Source organism: Aptenodytes patagonicus, chromosome 1, assembly GCF_965638725.1.
Source record: "Aptenodytes patagonicus chromosome 1, bAptPat1.pri.cur, whole genome shotgun sequence".
NCBI classification, from domain to species: Eukaryota; Metazoa; Chordata; class Aves; order Sphenisciformes; family Spheniscidae; genus Aptenodytes; species Aptenodytes patagonicus.
The window spans coordinates 144,779,615-144,797,773 of NC_134949.1; the positions used below are offsets into that span (position 1 = coordinate 144,779,615).

An 18,159-nucleotide genomic window follows, 5' to 3' on the forward strand; every position below is an offset into this window, starting at 1 on the left:
CATGTGCATACTCCTACTGTTTCTGACTGAACTCCCCCAACTCTTCATGTTTCCACATCTATTTTTGCCTCATCTCTCTGTTTCATCTTGCTTTTTACACTCTAAGGTTTTCTAGTCAAGATACTATAATTCCCTATGCATTCATGCAACGTATCACACGTGATCTTGATATAGTCAGCCTCTTGTCGTTGTCACCCCCATCATATCAATAATAAACAATTATAACAGTAAGAATGCATGGGACAAAATTAACATGACCGTATTTTGTTAAAACTTATTTTTATTAGTCTTGATAGTGATTTTGGCCATGATTTTCAAAAGCCATTGCTAACTTGGGGAAATAATTTCGGTGCCTACCTAGCAGAAAGTACTAAAGTGGTCTGACACTCATCATGTAAAAATTGTTGCTCTAGCTCGGGCAACTAAACTAGTAAAACACAGGACTGAAGAAATTTCTGTGGTCCATTCCTAGGCACAAGGGAAGATCCACTAAAAATGATTACTAACTTTGTAAAATCCTAATGTTTTTCTCTGCCTTGGGGTTTCCTCTGTCTGGTTCAGATAAGTGATTGTTACAGAACAGCAACTCACATCCATGGCGTCATGTACTTCTAACGTCATCAGCACTTCTAACTTCAGGAAAAGAGAGCCAGAGAAGAAGAAACAGAAGATGGTACTCTGCATTATTGGCACCATTATCTCTCAGAATTACTCATAAGCCAGGTGTACAAGATCTTGAATTCATACAGATAATATGCTAGCAGATCCCAGGAGGATGTACTGTTGGTAATATGAGATAAAGCAAACCACCAAACCGTATCAGAGAACTGGATGATCTGGTCCTTAAGTATGTATTTGTAAAACATGAGAAGAACTACAAAGGATGTCCATCTGAGACTTGTAAGCTAGAAATGCCATGCAGTCAGTAGTAACGCATCAGGCACTCCCAAACTTTATTCCTTGAATACTTTTTCAAATACCAAAAGGATAATAACACTCTGGGCCTGCGCATTCAATATGTAAAGTTCAGGTAATCACAAGCATGGAAGTTCATTGGCCCAGTAAACCAGAGGAAAACTCTACATTTGGGAGAAAGTACAGAGATGAAAATGTAGAAGGATTCTCCCTACCCCACTGCCACCAGGGACCAAAGGCCACTATTAAACAGTCCAAAAAAAGCAACGTGTGGCAAAAAATCACACTCTAATTCTGGGTTAAGAGCGTAATTACATTGAAATAAATACACATTACACATAAAAAACCCCCAAACCTCAGGTAGAAATTAATTCAAATAGGAAATTTTGTGCTAAAGAAGACAGACAAGAAAGCAGAGGGCCTCCAACTTCTGATTCATGTTTTAAAAGAATACAAACACGCTATGCAAAAAACCCCAAACAACCAACATATATTTTCTTCTCTGTAAGTAGAAAAAAAAGCATTTTTACAGATGAGGCCATTAGTAACCAAAATGAATGTTAAAAGACAACTTTAAATTAGCACACCCAGATAATTTGTGCCTTAGAGTCCTAAAAGTGTTTGTGAGAGTATCATTTCAATGATGCTAATTTTCAATACATTTTAGAACACCAGTAAGACTGGTGTTCTAAATGAGAAATTCAGTAAGACTGCTAGCATTTTCTGCCAATATTTGAAGATGGTAAGCGGTATGATCTCAGTAATTATAGAGCTCTAAGCCATTATTAATCTCAGGCAAAATAACCAGCAAACTGCTAAAGGATAAATTCACTGGGAAATGACACAAATAAAACCAATGCCCATCAACACCATTTTATAGAAACTTGGTCAGTAAAACAGAAAGTTTGATTTAATCATCTGATAGTTACGAACTGTGGTCAGTAGAAGTTACTCCATAAATGAAACACGCAGACTTTTGAACAGCATTTAGCTCACAGTCACACAACATTCAGAGTAAGAAATTATTATCAATATCATCAAATGTGATTAAGATATAGATATAAAATAGTAGCTTTTAACAGGAAATAACGATTGAAGAGTGCTCTACATTACTCCAATAAAATCATCCAGTACTAGCTCAACATTATCTAAGAGTATCATCAACGATACAAAAGTAAATATTGTTGATAGCAGTTATTGCACAAAAAATGTCAGATTGGTTAATAAAGGTAGCACAGTGGTTCTTCAGAGTAATATGGATTGCTTTGTAAGATGGGGACAGTGTATTACAGCCAAGTTGACTTACATAGCAAGCAAGAAAGAAAGAATGCAGGTAATACCCAGAAAACGGTGCATAGAAACCAAGGACTTGCAGAATAAATATAATCTTCATGGTACAGAAACAATTCAATACAAATGCCAGTGAAACCTTATGACAAAAAGGAGTAATAAACTCCCCCCACATGTAAGTGCATAAGACCAGGGATACTACTTTCGTTCACAGCATTGGTAATACTGGAATAGTGAATACAGGTGTATAGACCCTGCATTGTTTTCCCAAGATGGCAAAGATCTTGGTTTTTTTTGTTTTCTCCATAATTCACAAAAAAAGGGGAAGAACTCTGTACCTCCTTAAGATGTTAACCAGAATGCTCCACGTGCTGTTATTAGCACAGCGAGGGATTTAGAAAGTAGTGTGAAAAGAGCACAGCAGCAATTTGAAGAGGCTGCAGAATGAACCAATGAATGTTACATGAACACAGAAACAGTCTCTGGTCCATTCCAGGAGGGTAAGAGAGCTCAGGCCTAATGTTAGTGACCGGGCAGTCCTGACAGCGGTGTAGGTACAGTGGTAAGACAGATCTTACCACTGATGTGTTTCGGGGTTATTTCCTACCATAGCAATTACTTAATACTGACACCACTTAAAGAATCATACAGTACTTCTTTGCTTTGCTACATTGTGGCTCTTCAATCTGTAGCTTAGAAAACAACCCTGAATAAATGTGGACTTTTTGTCAAATGTCTCTATTTGAGAGAGCTGGACTGCCATAGCCTTAAATGACAGCACCGGTAGAAGTACATCATCACGTATATGCACAGGAACTAACTGCATGCGTGGCTTCACCAGGGAAAAACCTGAAAGGCAGATGGATAGGAAACCGCGTACCTGAGGTAAGCTCTTGTTTGGCGATTACTTTTGGCTTACCTGGTCGTGAGACCCTTGAGCTGCTGAATGCTGCTCCTCGCAGGCTGCTGTCAAGAGTCTGGGGGTTTGAGTTACCATGGAGAACACCGCATCTGACAGCTGAGAGGGCTGCAATGAGAGACAGAGGTACCCGTCAAGCCAGTTTCCATCGCCTCATCAGAACATGAACATTTGACTCCTTTTGCTTTTGGCGTTTGCCAAGGTACTAGCTCCCAATTAGCAGCTCTGGCAGAACCATAAGGGGAAAAAACCCAGCACCCATCACAGAAAGAATTCGAGAGGCAAGGGCAAGCCCCAGTGACTCACTCGAGCCCCAGCACTCATTCGAGCGCTTTGCAAAGCCGTGCACTTTTTCAGGAACCTGGAAGAATCCTAATACACCCTGAGCTTGGCTCAACAATTTTCAGCCTCTTTGGTCAAGTATAACATCAGCACGCAATTCATCCAGAACCGCCGCTGAGCACGGGACTGAAACGCCAGCACGCTGCCTCAGAACAGCAGGGGGGACACAAAAGTGCTCCTTGAGAAAGCTTCCAGTGGGAATTGATTGAGCGACACTTCTGTGCAAAAAGAAGTAAGTAGGCCAAAGAAATTACCTTCCTGTAATGTTTTTGGAGGAAAGTCTAAATGAAAGCATTTATGAAAATCAAACATGAAAGATAGCCTGGCATTCTTCTGCAATAATAAACCTATTTGCAGACTTTTCCATGCCTGCCATCGAGCATGATGAGTAAAGCCTTATTTCCTATTTCCTCTGCCATTTGACCGCCACATATCTTGACTAGTTTCCTACTCCTGCATTTCAAGCCTTAAGTCTTATGCTCAGTTTTTGTCTACATAATCTAATAATTAAATGCTGTAAAGTGAAATGAGATATTCATTGGAGACTTTTTAAATTAATTATACTCTTCCACACAAATGTCTAACAGCTTTTAAAACTATACGTTAAGGATCATTTTATGATATAATCATTTTAATAAATAACATATTCAAACACATCATCAGGAGAAGCTTTCATAAATACGATTCTAATTCTCAGTCTGCAGTACTACAACATGTTCTCATTTACATCACTGTGAGACAAGTACACCATCTAACCAAATAGAACTACTCACCTGAGAAAGAGTTATACCTATTCTAATCAGAGGTGAATGACTATACAAGGGACAAGGAATAACTATTTAAGCATCACAAAGTATTAAGAATACATCAGCTAGAAGTCTGTAGTTTTTCTGAGTTTGTCTACTGAATGCATATGAACCTCCATCTACCTGGCTACCTATATAATTACCTATCTAATTCTCAGATGGCATTCTGAGATGACTGTTGTCATCTCTCTGTCTTATTTTCAAATTGTCTCCCATCTCATTTTTCTGTGGAGCATGTTAGGTTTATGCAAAATGTAATATACTCAAGAAGCATAACTCCGTGTAAATATAAAATCTGAAAATCCAAGCAACAATTAGAGCATTTTTCTGTTACAACTTCTCCACGTCTTATGGGAAAATTGTTAAGAGTATTATTATATTAAAATTATCTCTATTCAATACTCTGACATTATGCTATGCAACAGTAACTAACACATACTGAGGCTGCTCTGATGACAAATACCAGGAAAGTAACTGGCTCATTTGTGCTGAAGGCTTCTGCAAGATCCATGGAGTTTAAAGGACACTGTAAAATACCAGATACTTATATTGTGTTGATGGAAGTATTGTTATTGAAGAAATTGTACTAATTCTTTCTGTCATAATTATACTCATGAATCGGTTAGGCCATGTTTTCATTTGTTCTGTTTACAAATCTTATATACTGGATCACTGGTAGCTTTTATCAGTGACGGGATCACTTAAAGGCCATTCATCCTCCCAGGTTGACAGAGAGCAGGCAGAAGGTACCGGTACAGGCAGCACGGGTGACACCAGCCGGAAGAGTTAATCGAATCCTGTGATAAGACCGGCTTTGGTTACCTCGCCAGACACTTTTTGGTAAAAACGTTCATACTGGCTCTCTACTGGAAAAGTTTTTTTGTGTGAAGACTAGAGCCAAGTAAATAAATGATTTTCATGAATGAAGCAAGGGGAAAGAGACAAAGTAGAGATTAAAAGAGATTATTTCTTTATTATTATTTTACCACCCATAAGTGTCAGTGACACTTAAAAGTTACATAGATTTCCATTACGATTGGGCAAGAGCATACATGTGGATGGTTGTAATAATTTGTCATGCTAGCAGATGCCCCTACCCAGAAGGCTTTACTCAACAATAAGAGAGTTTCTTAAAATCTAATTTAATACAGAAATAAGTGCTAATATAAGCTTTGAAATAAAGCAAAGACAGAAAATGTTTTTTAAACTTTCATTGGTAATATTAACATTACAACCTATCACTACTTACAATAAGATTAAGGTCTCCACAATTTAGAAAGAAATTGAAAAAAAAAACACCAGAGATCACAGAATACAGTTGCAAAAGTGATTAGAGTGCTGCAGAAAATACTTTAATATGAAATACTTGGAGAGCGCAACTTGTGTAGTTTATTAAAAAAAAGACAGATGACCTGATTACAGCACCGAAGTGTTTTCATGGGGAGAAAATACTAAGTACCAACTGTCTTGTTAATCTAGTGAAGAAGGGTATACATAAACCAAACCAGCTTCCAGATGCTGATGTCAAATTCAAATGAGAAATAAAGCACATGCTTTTCATCACCTGTGACCAACCATTAGCACAGCTATCAAAAGGAGAATGCAGAAATTCTCCATTTGTTGATATCAAGCTTTAGTGGGACTTTCCTAGAAGATGAATTTTTGTGAAAATGCAAGTTATCCTGCAGTCATATACAAGTTACTGGGTTTCATACAGGTAGGCAAAGTTTGCAGTACGGAGAAAGTGAGATCAGGTGATGTAGTCATCCCTTCCTGGTCATAAATTAAGTATATTATGATCCGAAACAATCGTCTGGCTTTGTAGCTAAGGTACTGGATGGTGATGAGCACTGTGCATGCTAAGCTGCTGGTGCTAGCACATACTTGGTGACACATATGCATGCACACACACATACAGTGAGAGAGTGGGTGTGTGTTCAGGCCATATGTGGAGTCAGAGAATTACAACCATCCTTCCAGAGACAGGTGGACTAAATTCTGCCACGAATAATATTCTGGCTTCTAATTTAGGAAGCCAGTTCTTTCCTCCATGAGCTGAAAGGACTCGGTCACAGGAAAGCGGTAGTGGGAGCTCTCTTCACACGGGTCATTCGGGGCATCAGTAAGACGACCGAAGGCAGGCAATACTTTTGCTGCTCTCTAAATCTGCACCTCCGCTCCACAGGCGTTGAGCAATGAATAACAGTGCTTCGTGTTATTAAGTACTTGCCAGTCCCATCCCTGCGGGCAGTAAGCTTTCTGGGCAGAAAAAGCTTCCTACCGGGGTATTTCAATGGGTCAGACAAGCAGTTCCCCACCTCAGCTAAAATCCAGGTGCTGCCGTGACCCCGCAGCACCACGCTTCCAGCTCTCTCCCTGCAACGGCAGCCTTACTCCAGGCACACAAGTAACATGGGCTTCTCACAAAAGGGGGAACGGGAGAAGAAAAGGAAATAAGAACAAGAAATGGCCTAAATGTTACACTGAACTGCTCTCACAGTTAGCAACCTTAAAAATTTCGTCCCTTAAGCAAAGATAAGGAAAGATATTGGAAGTGTCAATTTAGCTAGCATTTAGTGCTGTTGCTACGCCTGGGGCTGCTAAGCTGCCAGGAAATTTAACCATGTTTAAATATCAACCAAAAATAATAGTTTAAAAATTTCATTCATTTTCACTAATTGTAAATCTGGTACACACAGTTTGACTTTGGATGTTGCACTACTTTTGAAAACACAAAGGTCAGCCAAACAATGCAAATATGTCCATCGATCTCCTTATCTCTCAGCTACTCCATCGGACACAACCTCCGTGAATCACAACCGTGGAGAACGCTGACACCAATTCACACGCAGTCAGTCTATACAAAACCCCCTGCTCATATCAGAAGTGCAAATTTAACTGAAGAATACTAATGTTGCCTTTCCCCCTGTCCCCACAGTGCCGGCTGGAGAGCAGCTGCCTGCCGGGACACGACAGAGTACAGGCTCGGTGTCAGTGCCAAGCCGCACAGCACCATTTGCATTGAGAAGTCAATAAAGCGACATTCGCTTAAAGGAGGCCTGATTTTGGTGCTGCCCTTAGTAGGCCATAGATGAAATACTGCATTCATCCACTGCTTCAGATGTAGATTTCCTTTTGCAGGCACCTGCACGACTTTAGGAAACTGAAATTGGGGGCCAGATTTATAGGAGGCACTTGAAATTATCAGCTGTGCAGGTGGCCAGGGGTAAGAGCAGCTAAATAGTATAGTAGATTTACTCTTGATTTAAACTCGGAGTAATTAGTCACATCATTTAGCAATATGTTTTTGTAAATCCTACTAAATTCCTCTAAATAGATTTAGATACTTAAATATTTGTCCAATCTGCTTTATGTTTAAATACTATTTCTGCATAGTTTCAACTAAGTAGTTTTATTTCTTTTTACTAAACAACACAGATGAGGAGAAACCAAACCACTGACATTACTTTTCTGTTTCATCACATTTCTCTTAATGCTGTTCCATAATATAAAAACATTAATTGGGTGACTAATTTATTATCCCCCTCCTTTCTGGCTTTTAAAGGCACAAGAGAGTTTAAATGATACATAGGCCATCTTCAACAGACACTGAACTACAAAAGCATTTTTGAGAGATTTCACTGTATCTCTGGGAAAGAAATGCAGGATACCTAGTGCACAACATGAATATTTTGCTTGCTTTCAAATTGATAAACAGCTTTAATATTTTCAAACAACCCCTGGGGGATTATACTCGTAGTAAACCAGGACTGTATGGAAGATTCCAACAGGACATCAATAATTATGCCACCCTTCTGCAAAAAATGCCCTAACGTGTTTCCTAAAGCAATTCCTAAAAAGTGTACGAATCAGTGAAGAGAGCATTCCAACATTTGCAAAACTTCTGCTGATGTGCTGGGTTTTTAGTTTCTTTATGGGTTAAGGTTATCTATAAATATAATCACAGCGGTATAAGCACAGCTGTGGCTACCCCTGGGGCACGACCAGCAATTAGTCTGTACAAGGATGACGGTTAACACTGCAGTCGCGTGGAGCCAAAACTAGGACCACCATTTTCAACACAACGCAACGTGCTGGGTTTCTCGATCGTGCTCCCACAGAGTACCTATGCACTGGAACTTCAACCTCTGTTCAGAAAAACCCACACAATGCCTGCATACTAATGTATTTGCCCTAAGGTCTTACAGAGTAAATAAATACTATCTAATGGCTTGCTACGACAAAAAATTTCCTCTCTAGACACTTCTGTATCTATCTTTCCCCCACAGCCGCCTCCTCTAAAGGAAGTTAGAGGAGAGGTTTTTTTTATTTTAAATCTACCATAGACGAATGCTCAGATTTGACGAAGGAAACAAAGTCATGAGTCAGTCAGAAATCAGAGAGTCAACTTTGAAATAAATATTCATTATAGTACTAGTGCAAAAAGTTTTCCCATGGTAAAATCTGAACCAAAGCAACAAAAAAACCTCAGAAATAACCCGTCTCCCCAGAAAAACTTAAAATACTTAGACTTGAGAGCCTCTCCCCAGAATACGGAGGTCTTTCAGGTGCAGCTCACAGAGCCTGGGCTGCCACTTTGAAGCAAGTGTCTCGAGGGAATGCAAAACTGCAAGTGGAAACTCTTTTCATGTTTCATCTTAACTAACTCTCTCAAAGCTAGTGGACATCATGAAATTAAGAATGTTGGAAGCACTGTCTCCTTAACTTGGCTATATTCTGCCACCCCTTTTATGCAGGCTCCTCCAGAGATAAATTAATTCGTAGCATCCCGAACAGTAGCTCAATACAACCAGTCAATACAGCCAGTCTTAGAGCCAGACTGGAAGCCACAGTTACAGCATCGACTCGAAATCATTTACCACAGTCAACGCTTTGCCTGCACAGACACTTCAACAGCTTTAGCTTTTTTCTGCTTCAGCTGTGTATTTCAGTGTAGTAGATATTCTCTCTATCACGCGTAATAGTTTCGGAGACGGGAGATACATGAGCTCTCCACCCTTATTTGATAGGCCAGTACTTTCAGCAATAATAATGAATTTATGGAAAGCTTAGCTGTCCGGAACCAAGGCAGGTACCAATACTGAAAATGCTTAGTACTGTACGAGGATTTTTTACAGTACATGGATTCTTGGTTGCTGCGGCCTACAACACAGCAATTCTGATATTCTTTTGTCAGAAAGATATACATGCATCAAGTAGCACAACATGTATTTTACCAACCTTCAGGCAAACCGGATGCTATTTTTCTAATTAACAAGTCTGGAAAAAAAATACTTCTCTCTTGACAGTAACTCATGAGATTTCTGCTGAACTTTTTAGAACATGAAACAAAAAGCACAGCATGTCTAGGACTGTTGTGATGGAAACATAATGAAAAGCGCTTAATTATTAAATCTGTGATACTGCAGGTAGGTGGGAATTATCCCCTTCAGCAGCATTGAACGGTAATCCTCGATTGTCTATTTAGTTCTACCTCAGGCAAAAGCATAGAAGAAACAGAAAAGAAGAAATGTAGTCTCCTCTGCATTGCCCTAACAATCACCATTAAACGATGTAAAAGTAAGTGCAGGCTTAAAAAGAAAACCACACAATCTAGTTTAATCCATGTAACTTTTGCCCTGAGTAGATCTGTTATGCTAACCTAAAAAATGAACTTTCAGGTCTTTGGCCCCTAGTTGTGCAAATACCTCGTTTCTTTCAGCATGCACATCTTGGAGGTACCCAACTGCAGAGCAGTACGTGAAAGGATTTGTTGTTTCCCACATTTGGACGATGCAAAGTGTGTACAGTTTTCTCGAGGTGCATCAGTAATGTGAATTGCAGCCCACGGCAAAGACAGAGCTAGTACAATTTTCTTAAACAAGGTTTAATATGTGCAGCCAGTATCATCAGCTTCATTTTGGATTAGCTGTAGTTTCCAACAAATTTTGACGGTGGGATACGATGGGCACTGCGGTAATATAATCCTGATGTTGTGGAGGCATAAATAACCGTTGCAAGGTCAGGCTTTAGGAGAAATGACTACAATCAACTTACTAGGAACAGAGATGGCAGGCACTTTGGACGTGCCACAGGGGATTTGGGTAGTGGCTTGTCCCCAAAGGACCTTTTGTAACTTCATCTTGGGTGGAACTTTAGCTACACATCACTGTAACCAGATGCGTATATATGGTAATTAATATATTTAAGTCGCATTTTCCCCTTACATTACAGCAATTGTATGAAACACTCTAGGCTAGAAGCTGCTGAATCAGGAAATGGATCAGAAGCTAACTAAAATGCCTTTCTAGTTATTGATTCCTGCTCTCTGTTTCATGTCAGCTTCCTAGAATCCATCCAACACAAGCACGAAAGGGTAATGAGTTTCTGAACACACACTCTAATAGTGCACACTGCATCAAAGCTTTCAGTAATTGCCTGGATGCTGCTTCCCAGCAGTACTAAACAACTTAAATATAATTAGCTGGAAGCCCTATGGGCTGCACTTCCCCACTGGAACACCTCTTACACTAATCCATTTATCTGGCTGACAGATGACTGAATCACTGGTACTATGGACCCATTCTATTAATAATATTTCTCAAGCCAACATTTTGGTTCGTTCCTTATCTGGTACATTTTTGCAAAGAAAAACCTGCATTATTTAGAGTGGGGAGAGAACCAGACATATAACACATTCATCTCTTCCCAGTACTGAACAGTTATTTGTTTGATTAGCCCACTAAGTATAAAATGCTGGAGCTATCAGGCAGAAAATGGAAACGAAATCTATGCATGATGGAACTGTATGATGCCAAAAATAATAGGGAAACACACAAACACTGAAAGGACTTTTGGAGGTTTTCCAGCCATTCAAAAGTTTTCAGAAGTTTGGACAAGAGGATAGTTTTCAGGGTATCCTTCCTGAAGATGGCCTGAAATTTTAGCTGTCAAGCTAAAATTTCTCTATACTCTTTACTTCTTGTACATCCTTCTGACCGATAGGTGACAAAAGAAATTTTAAAGCTGTTTGAATTATATGCAAATAGACATTAACTGAACACCATGCTGCCACTATGCACTTTGCAAGCTGCTAGAGAATTCTCATTAAAGTACCAAAAAAATATTTCTTTGGCAGAGTTTTCTAATGTTGTAACGAAAACTATTTTATCGTTGTATCCCTGTGGCTTTTATTTCCAGACAGGTTCCAATAAGTGGACCTCTGCAGGGGCTGAAATTTTGGGGACTGCAGGCAAGGTCTCCCCAAATGTGCCATGCTGTTTAAATGAAGTCATTGTAAAAATGCTAAGTTCTCATCAAATTCTTTTAAACGATGAAAAAAATTACTCTAGGATGTTATACTCTTATGCTTCCTTTCTAACAAGTTGTGGGACAGGAAATAAAAAGGGACAAAGCTGGTAATGGCCAGTAAGAAGATCTAGAAAAAGAGGCGTTTTAAACGGTGCCCTTCTTCTAAACCTGTTATCCTGCCGTCAATAATCCATATTCTGGCTTGGAATCACCAGGACCCAGCTAGAGTGGTAGCGTTGTTTCATCTGGTTATTTCCCCTGGATGTTCTCATCATGGACACAGAAAATCTTGATGTCGCAAAACAATAAAACAAGAAGAAATGACTCCTTGTACTACATCTATGTGAGCCTAACCAATATGCTTGTTGTAAAGCTGACAGTCAACATTCATGAATTTTCTTAAAAATAGTACTGCAAGTAAAAGTTAACCTATGGCGTCATCCTTTTACCTGGAAAGACGGCCATCAGTATGAATTCAATTCCAAGGAGTGACTACAAAAGCTATACTTAAATATTTAACAATGAAAGGGATAAATAAAATATATTCAGCCATCAGAAACTGATTTAGCTTGTGAATCAAGCAGCAGCAAGATGAGGTACAGCCAGCACTTCCCTGGATCAACACCAACTGTCCACCTCAGAACAGGGCCAAGGAACAGCAGCTACTCGGACATTACCAGATTTGATTTTTGAAAATGCAATCACAGCTGTTTACACTGCCTGGTAAAGTACCTAGCAGGTTATTAAATACTGAGCTGTTTGAGATTTCTTAATGTGAACCCAGGAGCAGAAATCTCAGTTTCACATGCACTCTCCACCCACTCCTTCCCTCCGGCCTGAAACTGGAAAACTCATCCCAGAGACATAGACACTTGCACATCAGCCAGCCAACTTTCCTGTCATTCAAAGCCAGCCTCTTCCTTCCCAGCTTCATCTCCTCTGTTTAGTGTATTTTCTACTTCTACAAAAGAGCAGACAGTATCCTGTGCAAGGGCTGCCCCGAACCATATGAACCTCAACACTTGTCAGTCATACTTTCACATGAAACGCAGAATTTCACACTCCTGCTTCCACAGACTCCTTTGAAAGGCAGTGGTATTGAGCAGAACAAACATCACATCTAATCAAAAGAACATTCTGAAGTAAAAAGTGTTGAAAAATCTCCTCCTGCTTTTAGCCATTTTTAATAAAACAGATCATGGTCATGAATTTCCTGAGTAAGAAACGGTCTTTGCCAGGCAGGGAATGTAACATCACCTTCATTTGTACGCTTCACGAAAAAGCTTGCTATATTGTCAGTGAAGCTGAATTTCCTGGGTATTAGTTCTCATTTGAGACAACTCTTTAATTATTGACGTAAATAATATCTCTTTAAAGCACTTCCAAAATTATTACATAAACAAATTCTTCATTTTAAGCCAGGGGCAAATATACAGCAGCTTTATAGTTAAATAGAATAGAATCATAGAATCATTGAGGTTGGAAAAGACCTCTAAGATCATCGAGTCCAACCGTCGACCCAACACCACCATGTCCACTAAACCATGTCCCTAAGTGCCTCATCTACTCGTTTTTTAAATAGTTGCACTAAATTCTTGGGGTTTTTTAATAGAAGCAGAAAAAAGAGTTTTGAGAAGAGGGGAATCATCCAAGAATGAAACTTACAGCTGGAGTCATACTCTACTACCTACCATACTTTGTATGGTAGCTAGTGTACACTTGGAAGGACATGGCATGCTAAGCAGTTAGATACCACAAAAATGCAGGCGGTTTTATGAGTGCAAATAAATGGCTGTTCTAAAACGCATGGCAGAAGCGACCTAATACATTGATCTGCAATCAGAACACTTATTTGTAGTATCTCTTTGAAAATTAGATTTTTATATTCAGTAACTACTATCTTCAGCATTAGAAAGATAATGAATTTTCTTGCAAGACGACTCCTGTGCAGTCTCCATCTTTGGACTCCGGACTGGACCAAACCCAGAACAGCTGTGTCTGACCCCAGAGCTGGCCCTGCTTTGAGTCAGGTGTTGGGACTAGAGACCTCCTGAAGTCCCTTCCAACCTGAATTATTTTATGATCCTACAGTAATAATCTCTCCATATTAAAATTGCATACGCTTGTTGTGCTAGTTACATGGAAAATAAGGAGCATAATAAGAAACGTAAGGGCACAAACTTGCATATTGAATCCAGACAGATCCAAGGTCTTAAAGGTATCAAACATGAGATATTCTTTCTGATCGTACAAAGTTTATGCTGGTTAAGCAACTATAACAAAGCTGAAGACTGATGACTAAAGACACAGAATGTTTTTGTTATACTGCAGATTACCTTCCAGCATTACCTTTTCCTTTTACCTAAATCACTTGTAGAGCTATAGGAGTAAAAACTATTTATATTAAATTAAATTACAGTTTAACTATGTGAATTGTAATCTTCCCCCTATTAAAATGCATGACATGCAGTAATAGGTTATATTGTCTGGATATGAAAAATGCAGCTGAGAAATACTGGCTAGAGAAATACACTAAATGAAAAAAAGAGCAGGAACATGAATTTATCTGCAGTAAACAGGGCTGTGAAAAACCTGAGCATTTCAAAACATGCGGACAAAAAAACCCTCCAACAAATGTCACACAGACTCTGTGGTAAAGAGCCCCGGTCTGGCACCTTGGCCTGAGGAACCCGGCCCTTTGAGCTGGCCAGTAACCTAGGTATTTCACCACATGTGAACTTTTAAATAAAATAGTGTAAGAGTCAGCAGTAGAAGTGAAATTCCAGAAAAAAAACCTTCATAAAGTATGTTCCAAAGCCATTACAAAAATCTTAATCAAGTGTCAAAACTTAACTTTAAAAAAAACCCAACCCAACCCCAATGCAAAACCACACCAAAGCTGGAAAATTCAACTCATTAGTTAAACTTGTTGAGGAGGGAGAAGGACTTTTGGAATGTGGAAAACTGCAAAGTTAAGCTGCTTTCCTTTTTCCTGAAGCTTCCTCAGCCTTGCTACTCCAGCATGAAAGCCCAAAGGTCCTGACTCTGTTGCTCCAAACATCATTTCTTGAAAGCTTGCAAGGACCAAAGAGCTTAAGAGTGGAAAGGGGAAAATGCTTCTATTACTTCCAGCACCGTGAAGTGTCTCGCAGTGTTTAATGCTTACCTGTGCATCAGTTTTATTTAATAAATTCTTCTAGCTCTGTTCAACAAACAGTAGGTCATTTTTTCAAATGCTGAAGTAAGAAGTTAAGAACATCTGAAAGTCATACAGATCAGGACAATAATCCAAATTACAATGCAGACTGCTTAAATTTGTATATATACGTGTACGTCCTAACATAACACTGCATCTTCATGTACATTTTATAGCACTAAATTTTATGCAGCCAGTATGTGACATTACTTTTAGTCAGCATTAAAAGGTGATTTTTCCCAGGGTCTCAGAAGCACAATTACCATTGACTTCAAAACAAAAGGGAAGCAGCCTGCAGTTCTGGAAGCCATGTCAGTCTTTTCGTCTTGGAAACTAAACTCTCCTTCTGCAAATTGAGAAAACTATGAAAGTGAGAGCAAGTATTTGCACAGAAAGATATCTGCTTTTATTGTGCTGTGTTAAATGAAACAGAACCTTTTTATTTCATGACGGAACATGTCAGGGATCTTCATGCCACTTAACTTTGATTCCAATTTAAGTATATGTATATGGATGCTGATGCCTAAAGCTGGGTTGTATGAATATTCAGTCTTCATTGTAATGAGTGGTTTTCTTGTATTACATTAGCAGCAAAAGAAGGACCTAATAGCAAAAGATTCACCGAAGTCAAAGAAGAATTATAGCAATGATAGCAGCAACAAAAAAAGGATCATTAAGAGTCTTTTTGCATCTCAGTTTACAGATTTTGTTTACTTTACATGTAAGTGTTATAGTGAGATGCAAGGTGATACAGTCATTTTTTGCCCTAGCCTTTGAAATTATTTAGGAAAATTCTGAGGCATAGGTAAAGAGGCTTAGAAGCTCTGCTTAGAAATTTTGGAGGACAGGTATTAAAAAGTTCAATTTCACCAGGGTAGCAGTAAGTCTAGCCATATTCCCCATTCTATCCACTGTAGTGTGCAATTTCAGGCTGCAGTCTTGCTTCTTGTTCTGAGTGAAGCTTCACTGGTGTAGCCTTATTCCCTTGTTTCTCATAATCACTCTTCCCTTACATTTCTGCCGAACATTGCTGCCCCTCAGTATCTGTGGAATAACTGCTTATGTCAAAATGATTCTGATTAAAAGAGTTCAGATATTTGGTGTTAAAAAGTGTTGAAACTAACCTAGATTATAGTGAACAAATCAGGTTCAGGAGTGACTACATGATCAACTAAATCTCGTGGGAGCAATACGGAACAGTTGTGAACAGTGGGGGACAGGGGCCTATTCAGCCAATTCAGCTGCTGCCAGAATAAAATGTGGGAGACACAGAGAACTGCCCTCGTTCTTAGGTTCTTTTCTCTTTTCTTTTTTCTTTTCTTTTCTCAATGTCTAAAATCCTAAAATTCTTATTCCTGATTCAAGCTGCCAAGTTTCCTCAAAACAAGTACCTCTCCAGCAGTACCCGTGTTCAGACTTTTAAGGCACATGGATATGGTAGGTAAAAAGACTAAACGCTCCCCCCGCCCCAACACCACCTCAGTAAACCAGCAATGAGTTTAAACACAGTCATCTTGGCGTCCTCAGTTCACCTTGTTACTGCACCTCCAGTTGCTGCAGCACAGATGGGATACAACATCTCCCACTGTTTGGGGACTGCCCCTAAAGGTGAACCATATGTTTTGCAATACCTAGAAACAGCAGGGTAAGATAAGGAAATCTCTGCAGCCTTAAGGCAGAGTTGCTTTGATTTCACTGCTTTGTGTCCTGCCCTTATTGACTTACTTGTTTATTTTATCGAGAGCTTTTGCAATTTAATTTATCTGGGTTAAGCCTACAGAAAAAAAAATACAAATACTGTATTTGTGCGTGTGCGTGCGTGTGTGTGAGTGTGTGTAACGCCTAGGAAATCTCCTGTGTTATCTGTGTAACATTTTACCTTCCACTAGACAAATATATTTTTAAACAGTCTAGAATCAAAACAACATTCTCAGCATTCAAGACATTCTGTCATCACTGCCCATTTGTTGCCCTCTAGGTTTCTCTCAGCTGGCAAATTTCCCATTTAAGGAATTATCAGATTCATCTGCTTAGACAAGGCTGCAAAATAAAATGAAAAGCTGGATTATTCTAGGGAACTCGTCTTTTTCTTTCAGGGCAGAAAATCCAGCGCGTGAGAGCTGAACACTAACAGCAAATGGAACCAATCTCTCAGACTTCACAATTCTACCTCACTATACTCTACGAAATCTAATTTTGACTAAGATGCCACAACATTTATTTTACATTTATCCTTTACTTACTTCTTTAAATATGTTTATTGCCACTTATTATGTTAACCTCTTTTGGAGCCCTAAATATTATGCTCATAGGCAATTTCTTTTTTCCTGTAGTTCTAGTAAGCATGTTGCTTGTGCATACTGCTGCTTCTATACAATTTTTCATGAAGAATTACCAATTGCTTTGCTACCATTTTCCCTACATCGTATCCTTTGCAGAGAGAAAGTGTAAGAAAAAAGGGAAGAAAACATGTAAAAATGAATAAATTACCAGTTTTCCACAGCATGATGGCTCAGGATTTACTTGAGTGAGGGAGTAGCTTTCATGTCAGAAGCTGTACTGCAAAACTGTGCTTGTGTTTCTGGGCCCACTGGCTGCAGCACCAAGATTTCTGGAGGCATATGCCATGGTTCTTAGCTCTGTAATACATTAAAACTCTACACAACCCTTTTGTATCAAAGTGTGGGAACACTACTTTCTCCCCCTAGGTAGAAAGAAAACTGTGGGAAGGTCTGGAGAAATATCTCAACATCAATTTTCCTTACTAAACAGCTTAAAGCGGGTTTCATTTTCTTGCCACAGATGAATGAACTAACAAAAACTCTATCAAATTCAGGGTAGGGTTTCACGCACCGAGTGCGTACGCACATGCACATGCACCAAGTTAAGCAGAAGATGAACATAAGAGAAATCCTAAGTGATCCTAAAGTGATTAACTTAACGGCAAACCCATTAATGAGCCAGAACTGCTTTATGGAGTCTATTGCCTTCCAGTATTGATACTAAACCACTATCTTATACTGTTCACCCAAGTAAAAGTCTATTTCAAGGTGTTATATTGTTGTAACACAGTGATTAATCAATTTCTTTTTAGAGCCTCCTCTGAGAGCTTAAAAATTCATGATTCACTTTATTGGTATTCTGTACAGCTTTCCGTATTTTTTGAGTGGTATGATTAAATTTATCTGCGGTTACTAATGGCCGCAATATGGAAAGTGGTCCATATGAAAGTCACCGTTCCACATACACCCAATGGATCTCCTTAAAACACACCACGAATCCCAAACAAAAAGGACTGCAAGTGACAAATCCTTTTCATTTATTCTCAAACAGGCTAACCTGAATACGCTGTTTGTGCAAAAGGCAGACAGGATGGACTT

The 18,159-nt window shown here is 39.1% G+C and overlaps 1 protein-coding gene across 6 annotated transcripts in view; it reads right to left on the reverse strand.

The window, feature by feature from the left end:
- TBL1X (transducin beta like 1 X-linked) overlaps positions 1-18,159 on the reverse strand; it is a 202,792-nt gene that overhangs the window by 90,904 nt on the left and 93,729 nt on the right. For 5 of the 6 annotated variants that reach the window (XM_076357842.1, XM_076357866.1, XM_076357849.1 and 2 more), the window contains one exon: positions 3,125-3,232. The exons of the other annotated variant lie outside the window; for it this stretch is intronic. The gene's annotated coding sequence lies outside the window, so the exon portion shown is untranslated. The remainder of the gene's footprint in view (positions 1-3,124; positions 3,233-18,159) is intronic. 6 annotated transcript variants of the gene reach the window in all.